We start from the raw sequence: 7,010 nt of genomic DNA on the forward strand, positions 1-7,010 counted from the left end.
TCATGTCCTCTTTGAGTTCCTTGAACACATAATTATTACTTGGAAATAATTGTCTTGTACGTCAGCTAAGCTGCTTTTTTTCAGGAAAGACTACTATGGGGGTGCTAATTTCTGGAGGAGACATATTGTCTTAGTTAGACATATTGTTTTTGTTTTTGAGATGGGACTTATGAATATGGTGTTATGTCCTTAGTGGTGTTTCTTGGTGTGGATATCTCTTCTCACTTTAATTGAGTGGTGTTTGGGTCTTTATTTGCTGTTACCCCAACTTTTGCTTTAATGGTAGTATCTGTACCAGTGATGTCAGGACAGGATAGCAAGTTCACAGTGGACATTGTTAGCAGACCGGATTTGAGTGAATAAAGAGCTCACACCCATCCCATGCTTTAGCTGCTAAGACAACTCTAGGCCACCTCCTCCACAGCCTCCTCTTCAAGCTCTCCCTCCTCAGCTATAGCATCCTGGTATTGCTGGTACTCAGACACGAGGTCATTCATGTTGCTCTGTTTTTGTGAACTCTATCTTGTCCAAGTCCTCACCTATGTACCGGTACAGGAAGGCCTTAAGCTGGAACTGTGATATGCTATGAATGGCAGACATTTTTTAGCCCCTCGGGTGGAAAGTCACAGACAGCTGTTTTCACATTGTTGGGAATCCACTCAACAAACTAGCTGTTGTTCTTGTTTTGGACTTTAAGCATCTGCTTATTCACCTCCGTCATGGATATGTGACCCCTGAACACAGCAGCCACCATCAAGTAGCGCATGTGGCAGGGGTTTGCAGGCAGCCACAATGTTTTGGGCATCAAACTTCTGCTGATTGCGCTTGCGCACTGTAAGAGCACAGTACTGCTGGCTGCCCTGACTAGACAAGGGGAAAAACCAGGCCTGAAGTGCAGGTGAGGGAAGGGCACCATATTCACAGACAGCTTCTGAAGGTCAGCATTTAGCTGGCCAGGGAATCACAGACAGGTGTTTAACCCACTCATGGTGGCAGACTCGAGGTGATTCATTTCATATAAATGGGTGTAGTCAGCTTTAGGGTTCTGAAGCAGATACCATAGAGAGTTTCATTAATCAATGCAATATGTCTCATCTGTGTTTTCAACAAGCTGGTGGACTTAAACGGTAGCATTGTAGGGCTCAACCACTGTGTCCAACACCTTGGGAGAGGGCACCAAGCTGAAGATATTCATGATTCTGTCTGTGTACTCCTTCTGGATCTTGCTGATGAGGAGGGTAGTTCTCCCAGACCCAGTCCCTCCACCCAAGAAGGGGGTCATCTGGAAGCCCAGCAGGCAGTAACAGCTCTCAGCCTCCTTCTTCACTATGTCCAGCACGGAGTCAACCAGCTCTGTACCTTCTGCGTAGTGCCCCTTGGCCCAGTTGTTCCCAGACCCACTGTGACTGAAGACAAAGTTATCCAGCCTGAAGATCTGTCCGAAGGGCTTGGAGCACAGAGTCCAATGGTGCTGGGCTCCGGGTCCATGAGCAAGATGCAGGACACATACTTGCCACCGGTGGCCTGGTTGTAGTACCCATTGATGTGCTCCAGCTGGAGGTCGCTATCCCCATGGTACGTGCCATTGGGATCAATGCCATGCTCATCGCTGATCACCTCCCAGAACTTGGCACCAATCTGGTTGCCCCCGTGCCCAACCTGCAGGTGCATGATTTCCCTCCCTCCTGGCAGCAACTGTGGAGAGGCTGCAGGTTGGAAGCAGGTGCAGAGGAGCAGGTGCAAAGAGTCGGAAAACATTTTTAAAATATTGCAAAGCATACTATTTCAACTTGAAGACCAGTGAAAATCCAGATTTTTTTTTATATTATTATACCCTTAGATCTCTCAGTCACCAAAGAAGGTTCTTCTTACAGTAAATGGTGATTAACACAGCCCCACAACTGGTCACCATACAGAGCATAAGAGACTGCAGAGTGCTTAGCCCTAATGGGACCACCTATATGGCATCCTCTCTTCCCAAGGCCAAGGGAACAGTGCAGATGAAGGGTCAGGAAGATTGTAAGAGACAGAGGTAGTAGATGAGTAGAAAGAAACTGTCATCTGGACACCAAAGAGCAATTGCAGATATGAATCCACAGTGCTTAAGGAAGTGTGCACAAGACCTGTGCAAATTCTATCCTGACAGGGGCCCAACATGCATGGGGGGAAGTGGGTGGGAATAGATCCTGGCTCCAGCTAAGAATCTACTGACAATTGACAGATGCTGAGAGAGGAAGATTCAGTTCTCCTTACTGGTATGATGTCTCATATGTTGACCAGAAACAAGGGATAGACCCACACCCAAGAGCATTTAAGAAACACAGATTAGATTTGATAGGCCTCTTTTAAAAAGACAAATAATAATGGAGGGTGTGAATTCAAAGTGCGGGTAGTAAGTTGAGGTGGAGAAGGAGGTGGGAGGTTTGAATATTGTTAAAACATATTGTATGAAATTCTTGAAACTAAAATATTTTAAAGATTTTTATGAAGACAGTATAGCTTCATTCTATTCTCTGCTTCTTTCAAAGTAGCAGAATTTTCTAGCTACTCATCCTTATTTTTTCAAATTTCAAGCTTACATTTGCAACAGTCTTACAAAAGCATATCAGGGCTCTCCTTGGCAGAACATGCAAATTACAATTTTACTTTAGCTATTCAGACTTAACAGTGGGCATCTACATGACACTTTAGGTGGAAAGTGTATTTGTACTATTTTGCATTGTTTTGAGCTGAAGCAGGCAAGAATATAGGAGTCAGGTGTATGGTCATGAATAGGAAAGTTCCATTATGATTTCAGATTCTTAAATAAATCTGTTTGGAACAAATCTCCAGGGAATCCCTACAGAAAATGAATTCATTTTTCATTCAAGCTTCAAGGACATGAATTTATAAACTTGCAAACTGACTTTTGCCTTCACTCCTTAGGCAATCTCAGCAAGAAATGTGAAAGGAGCGTTAGAGAGATGACTTAGCAGTTAAGAGCACTTGGCTGCTCTTGCAGAGGACCTGGGTTCAGTTCCCAGCACACACATGATGGCTAACAACTGTTAATAACTCCAGTTCCAAAGTATCTGATGCCCTTGTCTGGCCTCAGTGGACATTGCATGACATAGGTGCACCTACACAAATGCAGACAGAGCATTCATACACATAAAAATAAAATAAATTTTTTTTAAAAAAAAGAAATGTGAACTTTCAACAATGGTGACAGCGTGCCCAAGACTCATGACAAGTCAATCAGATAAAAACTGAGCATAGAACAAGGGAAATGGGCAGCAGCCTCCAATAATAGGCAAGGAACTGTTGGAAACTGATTACTGCTGAGTGAAGGAGAATAGATGTTCTTTAAGGGAGTTACTCTAGTTAGATTGACTAGACTCCAGTGGATGAACTTGCACCAAGGGACATCTGAGTACAAATCCTTGGCTGGATAGGACTTAACATATATGACAGAATGCATGAAATCCGATAGGGGTTATGGGGGGCATGGATGGGAGAAGAGGCCTGATTTGATTAACATCTATTATATGAAATGCACAAAATCTCAATAAAAATATTTTTAAAAGAAATTTAAAAGAAACAATGAACTTTCACCATCATACACAATGTAATATCTTTTAAATTGGGATGAATTGAGTTGGAGAAGGGGTATATTGCAAGTGATTGAATTGCCATGAATCACAACACCAAAATTCGGTTTCAACTGAATTTACATAAATTCAGATAACCCTCAGGGAAAGATTGCTCCTCTGTGATAATAACTCGTAACCTAACATGTTTGCTAGCTTACCATTATCACATGTGGTCCTGGCATAAAAATGACCTTCAACAAATACTTGAGAAATAAAGAAATTCTTGCTGTCTTGGATTAAAAATAAAATGAAAACCAAATACATCAAAATGAAGACAATCAGAACAGGATATCACTAATACAAAGCTCTTGTAAGAATCACAAATAAATGCCATGAAATTGGAGAAGCACCTCACAGCAGCTCCAGGTACCTATTATACATTAAGGACTAGAGAGATGATTCAGTAGTTAAGAGCATATACTGCTCTTTCAGAGTACCCAAGTTTAGCTCCCAGCACTCACGCTGAGCAACTCAAATAATGAAAATTAAAACTATTTTGAGATTTCATCTCACCCCAGTCAGAATAACTAAGATACAAAAATTAAACAATGACAAATGCCTGTGAGGATTTGGAGAAAGGGAAACACTTTTTTAAAATATTATATTCATTATTTTTATTTGATGTTTATGACTGTTTTGCCGGCATGTACATAAGTGACCATGTACATACAATACTTGCAGAGGTCAGAAGAGGGTGTTGGGTCCCCTGAAACTGGAGTTATGGGCAGTAGTTAACTGCCATGTGGGTACTGGGAATCAAATACATGTCCTCTGGAAGAACTGTAAGTATTCTTAATTGCTGAGCCATCTCTCCAGCCCTAAGAGAACTCTTATCCACTGCTGGTGGGACTGCAAACTAGTGGAAACTAGTGCAAACTAGTGTCCACTGTGGAAATCAGTGGACAGTCATCAAAAAGCTAGAAAAGTATTTACTATTTGATCCAGTCATACCACTCTTGGGCGTATACCCAAAAGGCTCTATACCTTACTACAGAAAAACCTGCCCATCCATGTTCATTGCTGCTGTTTTCATACTAACATGTTTTTGTTAATACCTGAATCTCAATCAGTAGCTTAACAACTCAATTCTAATGCAACTATTAAGATGACTACATCTTAAACTCCAAGATTCAAACAGAATAAATTTTCCAAATCTCATAAGACAGGTTACTGGCCTCTCAAGCCTAGAGAATGTGCTATCTTACTTGTGGCTAATCTACTCCTTACCATTTACCACTGTGTTAAATATATTTATCAATTTTCAAAGAGAAATATCATTCATCTGCTATTTCTGCTTCCTTATGTATACATTTTCCCTCTCTCATTTGCTATTATAACTGTTTTTCTCACATACATAAAAATGTGGCTATTGCATGAAAAAACTATGACTACCACCATAAGGAAAATAGAAGCAGAGAACATATATGGAAATGGGAATTTTGTATGTATAAAAAATGTATGATTTCAAAGCTAGTAGTTAAATTTGTTCAAGAATATGGAGACACAATATTTTATCAGAAAACATATCATGAGTAGAATCAAATACAAATTAACCAGAAATCTTCTGAAATGGAATCTATTAATTTACATTTCTGACAGCAATGAGATTTGGAGGACTTCCTAAAGAATAAATGGTCTTTACAACTACCCATGAAGGCAAGGCAAGGATTAGGATTATACCCATTTTGTAAATGACAAAATGAAGGACTACAGAAGCCTTATTATGTGATTGTACATCCAAAACTGATAAAAACATAGTTTATAATAAAAAAAATTGTCTCCTCTACCATGTATAGCATCTGACCCACTCTTTCAAACACTCTGCTTAATAGCTAGGGATATAACTTTGTTGGCAGAGTGCATGACTAGCATATTCAAAGTCCTGGATTCAATCCCCAGCACTACATAAACTTGGCATGTGGTACATGCCTTTAATCCCAGAAATCTTTAGATGGAACTAGAAAAATCAGAAGTTCAAGATCAGTCTTGGCTATATACTGAGTTTGAGGCCAGTGTGAACTACAATATATCACCCCTCCAAAACCCTGGGAACTGCAGAAGAGGGAGCAGAAAGAATGTAAGACTTAGACAATGGTATAGAATACTATAAAATACTGTATCCTGGCCATGGCATGATTGTTGCACCCATGAACTCAGAGTAACAATGGCTACCTACACAAAACTAGAAACATTAACATGCCATCATGGATAGAGAAGGGACTCATAAGGCCCCATTTTTCCAGAGGAGCTACAGACAGCTAAAGGTTGCAGAGTGAGGGGGACTCATTCAGTGGTGTGGTCACTGGCACATTGCTCACACTCAAGGGAATAACCCCCTATTCATGCTCATATAGACAACCCTATTTAAATGCCCCGAGTCACTAAAATAAAAAGACAAAAAGATATGAAAGTAGGGGCCAGACTTGGAAAGGAGTTTGGTAAGAAGGGAAAAGAAATTACAAAGGATAATTAGGGAGGTTGATCAAAGAATATTACATAAATTTTATGTATGGGTTTGTAAAAGAGTAAATAAACTAAATAAGAAGTCTACTAAAATTGTGGTAAAGCATATTTGTACACTTGGTTCAAAAAGCAAGGTATGCTAAATAAATGTAAATATTTTTATGATATAGATACAAAAAAAAGCCGGATTGGATCATCATAAAAAAGAACCATGTTAGGAACATCTAGGAAAAAGGTGCAGAAAGACTTAAGAGGCAGAGATCATGGAGGAACAAACCAAAACTATATCTTCAAGGCATGACAGGACCACTGTACTCATGAACTCACAGCAGCTGTGCACAAGACCTGCACAAGATCAAGCCAGTCAACATTCTAGTACAGGGAGGAGAGACTCATGAGCACCCACCCCTAACTGAAAAACTATGAACAGTTGATGGCTTTGTGGTGAAGGAGAATCAGTTTTCCTTAAGGGTGAGGTCCCTGGTACATCAACTGTGCTTCGGTGGATGTTTCCACTCATGAGTATACAGACTCATGAGTATATAGATAGCACAAATTGGACTCAGTGGGTTATAAAAAAATAAAGAACATGAGGTTGGAAGAGGATATGCATGACCTAAGAAGAGTTAGTGAATATTACCAAAATACATTGTATTTGTGCATGAAATAAATAACAAAAAAAGTTTAAAGAGACTTGTTCATAACTTTATATATAACATGTATTCATTTTTAGTGAAAACATAGATTGCAGGGAATCATGGAAGAAAGGATGGTGAGCTCAGTGTTCATACACCTCAAAACATTAAAATATTTGTTTTCATATGCATTCAAAGCGAAAACTTAAATCATATTTTAATTACCTCAGGGAAGCCTGTGACTAAGAAATTCTTTTAACATGTGAAAAAATAATCATCT

General features: G+C 39.7%; 1 pseudogene; it reads right to left on the bottom strand.

Moving 5' to 3' along the window:
• Nucleotides 1-404: 404 nt before the first annotated feature.
• LOC103730148 lies at nucleotides 405-1,758 on the bottom strand (annotated as a pseudogene).
• Between the last annotated feature and the right edge of the window lie 5,252 nt (nucleotides 1,759-7,010).

This window comes from Nannospalax galili, unplaced genomic scaffold (assembly GCF_000622305.1).
Source record: "Nannospalax galili isolate Female #2095 unplaced genomic scaffold, S.galili_v1.0 scaffold1053, whole genome shotgun sequence".
NCBI classification, from domain to species: domain Eukaryota; kingdom Metazoa; phylum Chordata; class Mammalia; order Rodentia; family Spalacidae; genus Nannospalax; species Nannospalax galili.